General features: G+C 41.9%; 1 long non-coding RNA gene across 1 annotated transcript in view; it reads left to right on the top strand.

Moving 5' to 3' along the window:
- LOC144824931 (uncharacterized) overlaps window positions 1–18,376 on the top strand; it is a 336,736-nt gene that overhangs the window by 94,601 nt on the left and 223,759 nt on the right. The window contains exon 3 of the long non-coding RNA XR_013609186.1: window positions 3,193–3,317. This is a non-coding gene — a long non-coding RNA (uncharacterized LOC144824931). The remainder of the gene's footprint in view (window positions 1–3,192; window positions 3,318–18,376) is intronic.

Below are 18,376 nucleotides of genomic sequence, written 5' to 3' on the forward strand. Positions count from 1 at the left end.
AAAAAACCATAGGTTTCACACCAGTTATAGTTAGCTGGAAGTTTTACTCGCATAAAACCATTGAAATTCCCACGTTATAGTTAGTTGGACTCACTATAACTTGCGCGTGCAATGCACTGCTGATGACGTCACATATTACATCACTCATGACATGGTCAGTGACATCACTCATGACATCACTGATGACACCATCCTTGTGACAAAGTGACAGACCTCCTTTCACTGTAATGTAACCCTTGAAACACATATTCAAAAATAGAAACTAAAATTTTCAAAAAAATGGAGATACCCATACCAGTTACAACAACCAATTCAATAATTCCACCATCTATATACACATCCACTCATTGATCAACAGTTCTATATAGTCACACATACATATACTCACTCATGATATGTAGTGATACACCTATACATCCTGTTACACACCAACAGTCATCCAAAAGATACTCTCACACATACTCACACATGCAAATAAACTATTGGACATCCATTTATTTGCATATACAGCTATACACACACTACCACCTTACTTCAAAGAAAACTTCCACATACTTCCTCTCTTAAACAATCCCTTATAGAAGCACATACTAATTTAAATAGGAACTCTTACAATCTCTTACTCTCAGATATACTCACTTATATACATCAATATTCACATACACTAGATTAAAACATATGTAGTTACTGATAAAGAAACTAGTGAGACACTCATTCACTCAGTAACACACACATATACACACTCATCCACCCATACAGTCCTGCACATATGCTGTCTTCAAAACACATACAAAGAGAGAGTCAGTCATTCATTCATCTATGTGCTAAGTAATACCTCCACCAAACCATACAAACACTCATACTGATACTAAGAAAAACATCTAATAACCTATATACATACACATGTACCTACTCACCAACCCATGCAGCCACTTATACACAAAGTGAAACACTAATTAATATATTTAAATATTTAAACTTTACTCACTAATATTTATTTTTCAAAAAGACACACATTCACTGGATGATGTCATCAGTGATGTCATGAGTGATGTCACTGACCATGTCATGAGTGATGTAATATGTGACGTTATCAGCAGTGCATTGCACGCGCAAGTTATAGTGAGTCAAACTAACTATAACGTGGGAATTTCAATGGTTTTATGCAAGTAAAATTTCCAGCTAACTATAACTGGTGTAAAACCTATGTTTTTTTCAGTGAATATATATATATATATATATGTATATATATATATATATACACACATATATCTTTCCGATCTCTTGCAGGACGTCCAGTGTGTCTTATCTTATATCAGTCGCTGCTTGTTTATTAATCAGTATTATTCATACATTTAATGTTTATTAATCAGTATTATTCATGCATTCAGATTATAATATGCTATATATATTTGAATCTTGTGCATTTGGTATCTGAGATAGCCTTTGTTTTTAGAGCATTGTGCAATAAACCCCAAGCCTTATTCTAGAAGAGAGAGAGTCTTTGCATTTTGTTAAATATAACCCCTTTTCCAAAGGTGCTGTTTGTTCTGTGTTGAAGTCTTTGCTGCGTCAGGGGTGATAAGACAATCATTACATGCTCAAAGGTGTATATTATTCCATGGTGCAGTGGTATATTTGCCTCCCAGGTGGGAGTTCAGGGGTTGGGTGTGACTTATTGGTGAGAAGCCACATTCATTACAGTTCAGCCTTTAGCATTCATTGGAATCCCTTACTGACTGTGCACTCTCCTTCACTCCTACACTCTACATGTTCTCCTTGTCTGTCACCTCACAAGAGGCACACCCACTTGTACAGATATTCACCAGCTGTTCTGGCTCAGCAGGACAAGGGGAGGCCCGGATGACTCTGGGTATGTGGCTGTTCTCAGAGCTGGATGAGAGGAGGGGCCCTGAGCCCGTCCAACCTTGAAAGAAGCTCAGAAGCACCCTCACTCTGTTCACTACACGCTATCTGGGGGGCTTTACCCTAGGCAGACACCCAGGAGGCCAGGAGATGGTCCTGTCAAAACTAGCACGCTTTAAAGGTAGCTTGTTACTTTACGATGGCTAAATAAGCTGGCGCAGAAATATTACTATTTTTACAATACCTATTATGATTATTATTATTTTTATTATTTTTGTTATCATGATTTGTATTATCATCATTAGTATTAGTCATTTTTTTTCATTTCTATTATCATTATTATTACTGTTACTATTATTATCATTGTGAATAATAATAATGATAATAATATTAGTCATAATAGTATTGTTATTGATTTAGTGTTATTATTATTATTAATAATAATAATAATAATAATAATATCAGCAGTTGTTGCATTATTATTTTATTAATACTATTATTATTCATATTAATATTATTAATAGTAATATTATAATTATTATTATTATTATTATTATTATTATTGTTATTATTATTATCGTTATTATCATTATTATTAATAATATTAATGATAATAGTACTTATAATAATAATAATATTGTGTCGTACCTTTCGGTCACTGGTTTTGAGCTGCTACTACTTAAAAAGCCATTTAAGGAATGTCTGTATACACAAAACCCTTGTCATTGGTCTCCCTCAAAACTGTTTGAGAATCGAAAGTGAAAGACAGAGGGTGAGAGGGAGAGGGCGGAAGAGGCATGCTTTGTTGAATGAGTGCAAGGGTAGAGGAAAAACTATGCTCGGATATAGGGGGATGGAGAGTGGGAAATTCTGAGAAGAAAATGAAGGCCAATAATCAGTGACTACGTCCACCTACACTCATGTAATAAAGGATTTCCATAACCCTACTGCCCATCAACTTGTCCAACTGCGCACGCTCTTCATCCTGCAAGCCGGACACTAATGCCCTCCCCTTCCTTTTCCTCTCTTCATGTCGATGACACAGTGGATGAAAGACTGACACTGAAAGAGCCAGTGTTTATACTTGATGGATGATTGGGATGAGTGGGATGACTGAGTGTTTGAGTGTGTGAGTGGTTGAGTCAATAGGCAGCAAGTTGACTGAATGCAGGACTAGAGAAAGCGAGCCAATATGGTAGGTGAGTAGAAGTAGGTGGCTGAGTGAAGTAATGCTTAAGTTAGGAATGTATGTATGTGGGTTTTTGTGTAAGAGACAATAATGGATTTATATGGAAAATGCTCACATATTGATCCTTCTACATTCAGAACAATGGGCCTCATTTCGAATTTGTCAGAATGTGAGATCTCCTCCTCCATCCCCTGCTTGAGGGCATGCGGCGAGCAGTGGTGAGGCGAAGGAGCACCGAAGGCGCAGAAGTGGCCTCTCAAAGGTAAGGTGGAACAAGGCTTCATTTTCTGAGGCGCTCCTTCAGCCTCTTCCTCTGAAGCAGCCAATTGAAGCACAATGGTCCAGGCTCCACCCTCTTCATTTGCTAACTGTGAAGCCCAATCAGCCAATAAAAGGGAGAAAATCGTGAAAAAAATGACTTTATTTATTTATACTTTCCTTTGGTTGGTTGGGCTTCTTTCCCAGCAAAAGCAAGGGAAGCAGCCCGGACGGCCATGTCTGAACTTATTGCTAAACGATATTCACAAACATCTGCCTGACCAAAACGAAAATGTAAATTATGCTCACCACATCCTTCATACCAGCTCTACATCTATAAAAAAAAGGAAATTCCATAGAAAAACTGCAGTTAAATGGGAGTCAGGAAGATTGACAGGAGTGTCATCAGTGGCTACAGCATAAAACCGAAAAAGGCATGAAACCGAAATGTTATAGGATTACTTTGACGTTAGCTCCCACTCCTGTCATTCTTGGTTAGACTTAACTACCAGGTTAACCAAACACTATTTCTAAGTTCGAACATATTTGTAGACAGAGAATTTCGATAAAATCCAGCTTTGCTAGGTCAAAAATATGTAACACGATAGAAAACACATGGTACTTTCGTACACTGGCATGTAAGGACCGTGCAAAAAAGTATGGCTGCAAGTCATGACCATAAAATGAAACCCAGAGAAGCCAAATGTAAGTTTGCAGCTGAAAGGGCTTCAAAATTCTTTTAAAGTGAAAGACTACGGGGCTTTTATCGGCAGGAAACTGCCGCTAAAGCGGCGATAATGGGCTTGATAATATACCCTTGTCAATCCCCATAGAAGCCCAGGTTCTGATGTTAACCTGAGCTTCTATGGGAATTCACAAGGGCATATTATCAAGCCCATTATCGCTGCTTTAGCGGCAGTTTCCTGCCGATAAAAGCGGCGATAAAGTATCGCCCTTTCTTGATAATATGGCCCTTCGTTTTCAGAAAAGCTTTCTATAAGTCCTAACTTTCCGTGAAGCCTATTCTCTCCCTGATGGGAAGTTGTAGAACAGGACAGCAGAGCCATGTGAAGGGGTAAAATATGCTGAAAGAGGGTGAGGCCAGAATTAGCTTGAAGTTTGGACACTGGGCTATTACTTTATAGTTATAACGAAGTTTATTTACAATTGAATAATACCACAAACCATTCAGAATGCCAGTGAAGGCTTTGTGGTTCACTTCCCCTTTAATGTTACTTTAGGGGGTATATTTTTATCGACTAGTTAAGTGGGTTGTTCTTCCTTGTCAGAGACTTTATACCACTGCTTGAATCCACAATTTTTAGGTTTTGCCTTCGAGAGATTGTATCATTGTAGCTGCTTACAGTTTCAGTGCTTGGTTAGGTGGTGTTCTTGTATCCTTATCAAATAATAATAAATGCGTTTTGCAACTGAGAAACGTGTTTAAGAAAATAATAGTACGATAGGAGCTTTTGCAACTGAGAAACGTGTTTAAGAAAATAAAAGTACGATAGGAGCATCAGTGAATATTTTTTAAATTTTATTTTATTTTATTACACGCATTTAGATGAACAGCATATTTTCTTTTTTTTCTTGTCATTTTTGTGGTATAGTCCTACCATAAAAACAAAAAACAAAACAGCCTTTACTGCTCTTTGCAAGGCTGCACTTTTTGGCTTTTCCAGTGCTTTTTTAAAGAGGCATGTAGGATGGGAGGAGGAGAGGTAATGCTAAAATGGGTATGTGTGAAGGAGCAGCATCTGTGGCTGGTATGACAATGAATGTGACCATGAAATTGACTACCTTCTTTTCCGAAGAATGTAAATGGAATATATAGACTCTAAGGGCCTAATTAGGAGTCTGGTGGGCAGAGGACTGCCAGACTCCTGGTGGCACAGTGGTGGCGGTCTTGCGACTGCCACATTACAATCCTAGTGGTCGTGCCGGCGTGGGACCCCCAAGTCTGCAAGGGAACTGCCATTCCCTGGCTGTGGCACGGCAGTCAAGAGGCATCTATATGCTTGGCGGGACAGCCACCGTCCTGCCAAGCATTTTATGGCTTTCATCTCCACCAATAATTTCATGGAAAACAGTAGCAGAGATGAAAGGGGGCCCTACAGTGCCCCCTTGTGCCTCACGCCTTGTGGATGCTTGCAGGAGGGCACAACATGTGCCCCCTGTGTGCATGCACAGAAGTTCAAAGCACTGCATGGATTTTCGAGTTCATGCCCTGCTGGAACTTCCTTTTTAAAAAAAAAAATGTATATAGATTTTTATTAAACACCCGGCACAGCATAAATAAACACACTTTGCAATTCATTCTATTAAAATGGAGTACACAGAATATTACATGTAAAGGCCCTCGAATACATAAGTCACAAAGATTATCTAATTAATTAAAGGGTTAACTAATGCAAGATAAAACAGAATAAAAGACCATAAACAACAGTTAGTTAAGTCTTGCCAATAATAATGGAGCCCTGGCAACACCACAAAGCTACCTCAGACAGCAACACACTTTAACACTCATTATACAACTTGACAAATTACCCTAAAGTCCGAGTCTGCCACCCTCCTACCCCACTCCCATATTCCCAGTTGCAGATGTGCGCTGGGCACTATGCCTCCAACCCTGGAAGGGGGCCAGATACTCAGTCCCAGCTCCCTCATCTTCTTGCCTCTCCTTATATATAGGGAGGATTCTATATTATGCATCCCTAATAGTCTGGCCAGCCACATTTGAAAGGTCAGGGCTAAGAGATCCTTCCAACCTGCCGCTAAAAGTATCCTGAGGACTGCCACACAGATAAAAACAAGGGCTTCCTCCTCCTTCTTAAGACTCCGCTTACTATCATTAACATTAGCATAGGACGATCTTAACTCCTAGCAGCCCCTCACAGAAAGCCCCAATCTCTCCCAAAATTGGACTTAATTTTTCACAAAGATGGAACATATGTATCAGATCAGCTGGCCCTTCTCCGCACCTTAGACATTTATCGTCCTCCCTCTTTCCCCAATCATACAATTTGGCTGGTGTAAAATAAAGATTAAAAAGGGTTTTATAATGTTGGGCTCTTAGATTCGTAGACCGGAATAATTTCCCTGCTAAATGCAGCGCTTTGTACATGTCTACTTCAGCATCATTGAGTTAAATGACCCGAGGCCTCAAATGTTTCTAGATCATCTTGTACAGTCTGTAATAAAGAGCCATATATCATTTTAATTTTGGTTCCGCCCCCTACTAAGTACTCAATCATGCTAATTCTACCTCCTGGAGAGATCCGCGGCCTAACACCCGATAGAACATTAAAGATTTGTACAAACTTAAAACATTGATTTGCCTGAATACCAAATTTCTGCTGTATAGTGTTGAATCCTAGCAGTTGATCCCCTTCATAAATATCGCCTAATTTCCTAACACCTTGTTGCTCCCAGATTCTACCCACCCTGTCATGTATCAGTTGTAGAAATACGCTTGACTTCCACAAAGGGGTATAGTAGTTTATTTTGGGGATTGCCAGAATTCTTTGTATCACCTTCCAAACCTCCCAGGCACTATCCATTACCTTATACCACATTTTATTTTTTTATAGTACCGCCTATCTGTTTTACGAACAGAATCCCTATGGCTTCTCTACCAAGCAATAACTCATATATAGTAGGGAGGAAATGGCTACTTATTATCATGGCCGTTAGACTACTTGGACAGTCAAATAATATTGCCATCTGACTCAACAGACAAGCCTAATGATAAAACCTAACATTCGGGATCGCGAGCCCTCCCATTTCCTGCGGGAGAGAGACAAATTTCATGGCACATCTGACTTTCCCATATTGCCATATAAAAATCATAAATATTAACTCTATTGATTTCAATAATATTCAATCATGAATGGTATAGCTCTGAACAGATACAACATTTTGGGGAGCATGGTCATTTTTAATACATTGTCCCTCCCTATTAAAGACAGATGCAAAGCGTCTATTCTTTTTAGGTCCGCTGCCATTGACTTCATCAGCGGATCGAAATTAGCTTTGATGATTGTATCCGTTGCGGGGCTTATTCTGACTCCAAGATAGATTGCACTTTCTTTGCATCTTGAATCATTCATTTTGATATTATTAGTGCAGACTATCTGGATCTTACTTTCGTTCAGCAGATAGCCAGACCTCCGCCCAAATTCATTTGCGATCTCTGTGATTGCTCTTATCGCCCTAACTGGATCCGGAGTAACTATGGCCAGGTCATCCGCATAGGCCAACAGCTTGGTCTCAAAGCCATTGGTAACTATTGGTTTAATGTCATGACAGCTTAAGATTCTTTCTATAAATGGATCGATATATAGGGTAAAAAGTATTGGTGAACAGGGACAGCCCTGTCGTGTCCCTCTAGAAATAAATATCTTGTCCGAGCTGCCCCCCATTAGTTGGATTCTAGCCTTTGGCTCTGAGTACATTGCCCTATTGGCCTTAAATATTTTATGGCCAAACCCCCTTTGTTCCAATATCCCCCACAGATACCTCCATGTGACCTGCTCAAAGGCTTTTTCCACGTCAAGAAGAATCATGGCCATCCGTCCCCCCGTGGCGGCCTGCGCGTCAAAGAGTGAAATGGTCCATCTTATATGATCCGTTGTCCCACGCCCTGGGATAAACCCATGCTGCCACGGGGAAACCAGACCGCCAATGATTCTTCCCAACCGCTTCGCCAGCACCTTTGAATAAACTTTAGTATCTGCATTAATGAGGGATATTGGACGATAAGACGCTGGGTTATCTTTTGATTTCCCTTTTTTGTGGAACACTACAATATTGGTTTCCTTCCAGGATTCTGGGATTTCATCTGTAAACAATATACCATTAAATAGGTCCAGCAATAGGGGGGCAATCTCTCTCTGGATACTTTTATAAACTTCCAGGGGAATACTGTCAGGCCCAGCTGCTTTTCTTGATGACATTTCTTGTAAGGCTTCCATGATTTCCTCTGTCGAGAAATCTTTTATCAAATTCTTCTTTTGCCTGACTGTCCAGCTGGGAACCCCTCTCCACATCTTCCAAAGTGTCATCGTCCGTGCACATGTCTTCTTTATATAGTTTTTGGTAATAATCCTTAAAGACCTTGAGTATATCATCAGTTTCCGTATACACCTGATCCCCCTCACATTCACATATGTCTGTTATTATATTCCTAGTAGTTTCCTGCCTGATACGTAGTGCTAAAAGTTTACCCGCCTATTCCCCTGTCTCGTATACCTTACCCCTGTTTGATACTCATCTGCAGCTTTCTGAGCTAACCATTTATTCAGCTCGGATTTAATGGTTAGGATCCTAAACTGACTCTCAGAGGCCTCTTTTCCCTGGCCTATATTTTCAGTGTGTTGTTCTTCTGCAATCGATAGCTCTCTCAGCAGTTTATCATTTTCAATCTGTGCCTCTTTCCTTATCGTGGCGGTGAAACAAATTGTTTCCCCTCCCAGGGTGGCTTTAAATTAGTGCCAGACTATATTCCTGGACGCACTATAGCGAATCACATCAAAATAGTCTTGGACCCATTTATTCAAATATTCTACATATTTCAAATTAACCAATAATTTCCTATCAAAGGTCCATCTTAGATAACTCTTCTTTAGAAAGTCCATTTTAAGCTGTAAGACTAACAGATTATGATACGATATTGCTCTTGGCAATTTCCCAATCAATGTTTTTTTTACTTCAGATGCAGATATTAAAAAATAGTCCAGCTTGGTATACTTTTTATGAGGGCAGGAGAAATACGTAAATCCTGCCTTGATGGGTTCTTTGTTCCCCCAAACATCGACCAGCCCGTGAGAGGTAATTAGAGAACTCAAGGCTCGATTTACCTTGGGTTTACGACCTGCATAAGTAGTATTATTATTAACAAGGTCGACAGAGATATTAAAATCTCCGCATAATATCATTGGCCTTGTCCATGTCGTCAGTTCTACTTCGAGATGATCAAAAATCACAGGGTTGCCTTGGTCGGACCCATATATTGTGCACAGAGTGATTCCTATCCCGAGTTCCAATACCACCCACCTCCCAAGGGTGTCTATTATTTTGCGTTTTACCCCTCCAAGGGCACCCTTGCCCAGTATAGTTACACCCCTGATGATAGATGTTTGGGAGGAACAAGCCAATAGCTCATATCCTCTGATATTCAATAAATGTCTTTTTGCCCAAGGTATATGGGTCTCCTGTAGGCAAACCCCATCCATACTATTTGACCTTACAAATTCGCCCAATCGTTGCCTCTTGCTCCAGTCATTTAAGCCTCCTACATTCAATGTACAGATCATAAGCTGCCCCATTTACCTTTAAAAAATTGTGCCATCCCTTATCATTCTCATATTTCAACTGTTTTAAGTTCCAGGCCTTCAGCCACATTGCAAAATAATGGAGAGTATTATTTTATTTCACCCCATGAACCCCCTTACCTTCCCAACCCTCCCCCCTTCTTTGCCCCCTGAACCTCTCCCTACCCCCTCCTCCATTCCATCGTGCTCTCTCCCACCTCCCCAGTGAAGCACTCAGACCTTGGTTTGTGCATAGGATGTTCACAGCATTAGCGACATGGCTACTCTTAATCCAAAATTGACCTACAATACCCCGACTAATCCTATTATTTCATAGGTCTAGTTCTGCTTTCTCATAACAATACCCTTCTTCTCCCCCCCGGCTACCCATACACCATTAATGCTTTTATTTTTTATTTTATTTTTATATCCCCTCATTCTTTACTTTATTTGTCCCAAGCGTCCAAATACTCCTTTGCTTTTATTTCCGATGAGAAATAATGGGTCTGCCCCTCATGGATCACTTTGAGCTGTGCAGGGTTTATCAGATAAATCTGAACATTTTTCTCTTGAAAAGGTCTCATAAGCTGCCTTAACCTCCAACGCCTTTCCACAGTAGAGTGGCAGAAATCTGGGCACACGAAGAACGAGATCTCCCGACTTGTTCACTTAGACTCAGGTCTTGCCTTGTCAGAAATTGCCTGGCGAAGAAGAAAATTGCCAAAGTACACAGGTATCGCACGCAACTTAGAACCTTCTCTTGCTTGTATCCTCAGCTTAAAAGGGGTACGATGTGCTCTTTGAACTTCTACTGCCCAGTTCCAGTCTAACAGCTCGGGGAATGAGGACTTAAATAGCTCAATTATGTATAGCCTGGTGTCGGACCCCTCCAGCCCCTCTGGAATCCCAAGGGACACTAAGGTTAATTCTCCTTTGTCTATTCTCGAACTCCTCGAGCTTCCATTGGATATCCTTAATTTGAGAGCCTTGAGCTTCTACCTGGGCCACTGCGCTTGCCGCATCTGATTCTGTAGAGACAATTTTCGCCTCAAGGTTAGTCACCCTCTCCCCTATGTTAGCACACGCTATAGAGAGCTTCCTGACAAGCCCTTGCATTTTCCTCATAGTGGCCTGCGCTTTCCGGCTATCTTTGCGTGGTTCTTCACTGTGAGATAAAATAGCCTGGTGTAATACCTCCAGTGTAGGGGGAGCCACACTGACCTCTGTGGGGGTTACACCAGTTAAAGAACCAGACAACTGAGTTGCGGATGAATAATCCCACTTTAAATCCTTTATTTCCTGCCTTTGCGTACCCGGGCGATGGTTAATTTTCTTTGCTGTTATAGGATGTGCCTGATCACTATCCTCCGGATCCGTATATAAGTCGCTTGCCCCTGATGATGTGCTTAGTCCATCTTCTGACCACTCTGCCCCTTACGAGACCGAAAAGAAACAGTCACTTATCTACTTCTCCTCTGTTTTTTTCCCTTACTAGCAGATCTATTACTAAGTTTGAGTTTGTCCCTCCAGCCGTTGCATTGAGTTTCTGCACAGCAGTCTCAGTTCCTTGCTGTAATTCAACACCATCAGCACCCGTCTTCTTACCCAATATGTCTGGCTCTGCCACAAGTGCTTGAGGTATGGGGGAACTGGGGGGACCGGTAGGGCCAGAGCAGTTTCTAAGGTTTTGGTGACATCCCCATTCTCTGCACCCGAGGCACTCTCTTCCCTACCATCCACAATTTCGTTAGAGAGGGGGTTAGCCATCTCCTCCCTTTGCCCACCATTGTGCAAATCACCCGCCACCGCTCTCGGCGTTGAAATGCCCTGAGTCTCTTCCCGACTCATCTCCTGGCACTGCTTCGGCTTTCCCTTCTCCCCGCTGGCCGCTCCCGCCTGTGTCTCCTTCGGCCGCTGCAGGAGCTCAGCTGCCGATGGGCCGGCCGGGCGATTGTTCGCTGTTACCCCGCCTCTTCCTCTCTTCGATACTGGTGGATCAGGCGTTTGGGGCTGCTGCAGGCATCCCGGTACTTGCTCCGGCGATCCCAGCTCTGATGTGTTTTCTCCTCGTAATTTACGGGCCCCCACCGCCTTAGAAGCAGCGGGATTTCAGGCCAACTTCGGTGCCATTCCAGCGCAGCCCCCCCCTGGCCGGCGAGACTCCAGGTGATGCAGGTACTTTACTGTGGCTAGGCGTAGGATCCGAAGCCTGCCTTTGATCCAGGCCGCCCAGACCCCGTAGTAGGAACGCTGCTGACTCCCCATAGGGGGGGGCTCAACTAAAATCGGGTGAGTGAGTGGATTATCTAGATTCTGAATTCTTCCGGGTTTGTCTGCTCAAAAAACAGCCATGGCTCGCTATTGCTGTTGTCGGCCTCCTAAGCAGCCACCATCTTGCTTCATCCTGCTAGAACTTCCTTTGAAATTTTCATTGTGGAGCCTATTTTATAGGCACTGCCATGGGAACAGCAAAGGAATCGTCCACCAGTGACTAGAAAGTAATTATTTAACACGTAGGTATGGCGATGCAACGGCGGGACTGGTCCACCGCCGCACCGTCAAACTCGTAATTGGGCACTAATTGCTTTGGAATGAGGTTTGGTGAATCCACAAAAGGAGAAGCTTCAGATTGTATCACCCAATTACTGTAAGGGCAACATGTGATGGTGACATCATGAGGAAGGGTGAGAGTGGGGAAGACCACCCTGGGACAGAGATGAGTGAGTGAAATAGCCTAACCATTATGCATGGTGTGAGAGCATTTAACAGAGTGGGGCTTTACCTAATGCTATTTCCCCAAGGTGGAAACTGCTGTGGATCAAAGGGCTGGTCTTTCATAATGAAAATTAACTTTTTGCCGAACCCATGAGCCGATCATCACTATCTACTCAAGCTGGTCATGTCCTCTAAGGGTTTGATGCATTAGCTAAACCGAGTCACACCAGCCACCCAACACCATTTCTGTTTTTGTTGAAAGGGTCCACAGCACTATTTCGGTAGGTTCATTCTGGTGATTACTCTGAGGTAGTGAAGTGTGAACAGCAGTGCGGGCCTGAAAGTGAATTTACTACGTTTTGGTCTGCCCTAGCTTTATTGATCAGTTTTGATAACTAGAGTGAAGGTTGAGCAAGCTTGGAGGAGGACTGGTGAAGAGTTAATGTCAACGCAACTTTTGAATGTTGTAATTTTAGGTTTTGTGATGTAGCCACTGAATACATCCCTCACAATGTTTACCACATTTAACGTAACATTTTCTAGGGAATAACATGCATTCCTTACAATAGAGTGCTATCTGATATCCTCATGCAGAACCCTTTTGAAAACAATTCTAGGCGTCAATCAGATGGTTTGAAAGGAACCTCTGTGCTGTCAAGTGGGATCAATTCCCACATTAAGATCCTACTGGAAAAAGAAGCACATTTTCCATTTGTCACAATCTATTCAAGTGCACTGGTGAGTATATGGATGTGTTTTGAAAATTGATCATGATATCATGCCTCAGAATTTTATAATGACGAGCACTGAGGCCAGTAGGCCTGGATATTGCAAGAGATTAATGAACAGAAAATTAATGGGTGTGGTAGGGGGGAGAGTTAACAATGGTTGTGTATGTTTGTTCCTAAACACAGCAATATATATTTGAAGATGAGTCAAAAGTAACAAGCATTGGCAAAGCCAATATGACCAGTATTTCAATGGCTATACCAGACCTTTTGGTGTTGCCAGTGTGTTTTGCTAATACTGTTCTACAACAGCAAAAAGAAAAAAAAGTTGTTTACCAATGTGGTATTGGCAAAAAACAAAGCACCAGTTGCCACAGCTTGATGATGTACACACGTGCCTGCATTACCAGGGATGCCAAATTATGCATCATATCACAGTGCCCATTTGTATTTACTTTTAATTTATTGTTTCAAGATGGCAGACACTGATTGTGGAGTTGTAACTTATAAAGAAGTTGAATAAAAGCACATCAAAGTAAAATAGTGGCTATGTAGCAATTTGAAGCTGCTCATTCGTCCCATAAAAGAAAATAAATTATGGAGGGGGAATTGATGGGGTTATTTGAGAAAGTCAACACAGCTTAGTGGTGAGAGCAGCAGAAATGGAAGGGGAGCTAGAGAGGAACTGGAGGAGGAAATTAAAAATGGGAAAAAAGTGAGATGGAGAGGGGATGTCAAGCAACAGAAGAGCTGGGATGGGTATCTCAGAAGGAAGCCACACATAAGAGAGTAAGAGAGCAATAAAGCACACGCACTTCTATGGAGAGTTAAAATAAAAATAAAAAAGTAGTTCACTGACTGTAAGCAGTTGAAGGATACAACTCATCCAATCAAAAGAATGGTCAAGAAGCCCAGAAGATGTAGAAGCACAAAAAGAGGAAGGTAAACCATTAAATAAAAAGCAAGCAAATTATACTGACAAGAAAGGCAGCTAGTGAAAAGCAATGGGCTAACCCAATCCCACTGTAAGTAGTGGTATCTGTCTACGGTGAGACCTAAAAAATGGCAAAAGGATAGGAAGCATTTTTTGCACATGAATTTCCATGCACTTTTTCAGGTTTGTTCATGGCATCTTAGGCATCTCGGACTCCACCCACACCTCTGATTTGGATTGACCACATACCCACCCTACTTCCCTTTTCACTGTCCTATCCACAAACCAAGGTCAACCTTAAAGACTAGACCATACCTTCAGATTCTTCAAAGGCTATTCCATAGATAATTTAATACATTGAACTCTTTTCTTATCCTAACAACTCCACGTCCTACGTCAACACTCTTCGAAACAACTTCAGCACTTTTCTAGAAAACTAGGGGGACATCCACGCTCCAAGTAAATCATGCAAGTGCAAGCCAAAGCTTTAAGCACTTTGGTATTCTAAAGACCTTTCTGGCAATAAACAATCCATCACAGATAGTAAAGAAAATAGAAGAAAAAATAATTCAAGAGGAACTTGTGATGTTGAAATCCCTCCTTGCAACACAGAGACTACTTATCACATCAGCTAAATTAATGTACTATACCAACGCACCTAATGAAGCCACCAACAGACGCAGATTGTTTTACAGACAATATAGTAAAGCATCTAACCCCACCAAACCCAACTCTTTGTTGCTATACAGAAAAGTGCAGCTTTACTTTATTGAAAAAATACTAAAGATCTGAAAGAACATTGACAAAACCAAGCCTGCTTTTTCTCTTTTGCCCACTCCTTCCAGAAGAATCCCACAATGGCCATCCTCAAAGCCCTTTCACTCACAGGTCTCACTGACATACTCAAGTCCCTGAAAGTCACTTCTTAGGAACATGGTATCTTACTCATGTCGTTCACCAAAGCCCTTTCTGGGGACACTCTTTCTCACCCCTACTCAACATTATAAATGTCTAATGACCACATTAACTACCTGCCCATCATTGATATACCATTCATCAGCAGGATCATTGAAAATACAACCTACACTCAACTGCAAGATCAGATTAATGCTAATCATCTCCTGCATGACTAGCTGATTGGCTTCAGATCATGCTGCAGCAAGGAGACTACTATGTTACATATTGTAGATGAAACCCTCCTGACTACAGATGACGATTACCCCTGCTTCATGATATTGATGGACCACTCAGCTGCACAATTGACCATTCCAACCTCATACGCACCCTGAAATTTCAAATGGGATTTACTGGCAATGTCCTTCACTGCTTCTCATCCTTCCTTTCCAACAGGCTCTATTTGTTCACTTTGGCATCGCCAGGTCCCAAAAGATCCCTATCACCCGCTGAGTAGCCCAGGGTTAAATTCCATCTTTAACCTCTATATGGAGCCACTTGCTGCTCCTCATCAAGATTCACCAATATGCTGATGACACACAATTGAAAGTCTCCAGTGCTTCAGATGTCATACACCTTAAACCGTGCCTGCACATCACCCAGCACCTACCTGAAGCTAACCACAGAATTCCTTTTATTTGCCAAGAATACCAAACATGAAACATAAATCAGGCTCATAGACATGAACCTTGAGGGCTTCAAAGTCTAACTTTTACTGAATGCCAAGTCACTTGGATTCTCCTTGGACACTAACCTCACTTTCAAGGAACACGTTGCTAAAAAAAACAGGACAGCCAGATACGTGCTCTCTCTCTTGACAAAATTTAAACAATTTCTGGCAGAAAGTGACATCAGAACTGCTATCCCAACCCTTCTACTCTCATTCTGGATGGTGTAAATACCCTTCCATCTGACCTCCCAGGCTCCACACTAGCACCCTGGAGGGTGGTGCTACAGACTGGAGCATGCCTCATTGAGGGTCCAAAGAAATATGATCACATCACCACCATCCTGATGGGACTCCATTGACTCCCCTTATCAACCTGCATCATTTTCAAACCAGCGCATCATTTACAAAGCCAGCACAGCCAACACCCCATTTATCTTGTAGGGAAGCTCACCATCTTTGGTAATTCTCTGAACACATACAGCCAGGACAACAGCAGAATGCAGACTAAGGTCCTCATTTTGATGTCAGTCGAAAAGCCTCCGACCTTTGGACCGCCATCTTCAGTTTCACTTTCGACCGCCAGATTACAATGAAGGTGGTTGGAAGTGACACCGGCCAGTCATTCTGGCTGTCTTCCGGCGGGCTAAAGGAGTCCATCGGCCAGTCAGAACCGGCACGTAATCCCTTAAGGATTGTGTTTCCGCCATCGGGATTATATTGTCGGTTACCCACAGACTTTTCAGGTCGGGTTTTCTGACATGAAAAGCAAGTCAGAAAGTGACTTTGGGGGCCCTTAGCAGGGCCCCTTGCAACAGTGGCCTCCGGTTGGGGGCCTGGGGAGCACATATGGTGCCCCCTGTTAATCCCTCCACCGAGTGGCAGGCACCGTGTGGTGCCAGCCACACGGTGCAGGGTTTACCAAAAACTCCCATTTCTTTATGGGAGCTTGTGCTGCGGCCACTTTCCGACCGCAGCATGTGCTCCTATAGAGAAATGGGAGCGTGCAACCGCACCACGTGTGGTCGCATCCTAATACTGCGCTCTCGCATCCTAATGCTGCCGTTGGGACCGCCGACCGAAGGTCGGTCGGTTCCGATTCCACAACGACATCATAATGAGGCACTTAGAAGTGTAAACAAAAAAAAAAGACAGGCAGCAGATCTTGTCTAACTATGCACCGATCTCTGGAACAACATCCCTGTATTCAATAGGACCTCTCCATTGCTGCAATTCAGGAAAGGTGATGACACACCTCTTCAAAGAACATTACATCACAATTCATTAGCAGTTCACAAACCAGCTACCTATTACTTGTTCACTTAATGCTGGACTTTGACCATATACAACGTTGTTCTTTTGGCTAGTTTGGGCTGTAGCAATATCGCTTACATACATTATATACTTACAAGCTTCACTCTTATAGCCTATTTGCTACCACTTGCAATCCTTTAGTGGAAAACAATCCTAATCCGTAATACAAAATAGTAATCTCACACATATTTTAGGTTAATCGCTCTCAGGACCCCATAGGTAGCTAGCAGCCTGTTGAAGATACCTGTGTGATTATCGAAATTGAAAGCATGTGTTACCCTAATAAATATTTTGCTCCACAAAATAGAAAAAAAGTAACATGCCCGATTCATCCACCCAGTTCACACAAAAAAAGCTTTGAGACACTGCCACAATAGATGGATGAATATTTTGTTTTTTGCATGGCCGCGGGGAACAAGCTTTGGCAAAGTCAACAGTAGCTTTATGTAAGGCATGCATTTGGTAATAAATGGGTAGTTGTGTGTGTGTAGCCACCGGCTATCCTGAAAAGAAAATACCATAATGGAGAAAAATCTTTGTCAACAACAATATAGATTCTGGGATTTGTATTCCTTTGCTAAACAAACTAAATTTACACAGTTCAATTGTATTCTCAGAGAAAGGCATCAGGAAAAAATGGGTAAAGATGAAGTTTGCGCAGTAATTGGATGGCCTTAAACAATTAATTAGAAACATTCTACATTGCCGAGATTTTGAGAAAGGGCCACCATTTTTTATCATGTTTAAGTAAGACTAAATGTATGAGAATTTTCATTTGCAAACAAAAAGTACCCAAATTCAACAGTATGTTGTCCCGACAGCAAGGTAAACAAATGAAGATGTAGAGGCAATTAGTGAAGGGCACTATGTAATTATGACAGGCCGAGGAATCCTTACAGCTTGCACTGCGTAAACCAATAAAATATTAAACTGCCATTAAAATGACATTGCAAATACTGAAGAACTAACCATTTTACAAGTTACACATCATGTCCCACGTGAAAAAGGGCTACTTGATACCCCATTACCAAAACCTAATTGGAAGACAAATGGGACAGAGTAACCTTTGAAGGAGCACCATGACCCCTTCCCAGATCATCCAAGCAATGGCAAACCTGGAAAAAACATGAATGTCAATGACTAATGGGGGCTGACCTAAAGCTTGCTGTCTCTGGGTACGACTTAATGCACTTTTTTAAAAAGAATTATTGACATGAGGTCCTCTAGCTGCCTGTAGCCTGGCCTTAAAAGGGCAGTTTTTTTATAGCCCTTCACAATCCACAAACTAGCAAAAATAGCCTCTCCCTGCAATTTCCTCACTGTTTGTACTCAGGTGCCATGCAAGCATCACAAGAACCATGAGGTAAGCACCAGCAGGACTTTGGCAGGGGATTCGGTAACAAGGACAAAGACAACAGATATCCTAACAAGGTAGCA

The sequence above is a fragment of the Lissotriton helveticus genome, chromosome 3_1 (assembly GCF_964261635.1).
Source record: "Lissotriton helveticus chromosome 3_1, aLisHel1.1, whole genome shotgun sequence".
NCBI classification, from domain to species: Eukaryota; Metazoa; Chordata; class Amphibia; order Caudata; family Salamandridae; genus Lissotriton; species Lissotriton helveticus.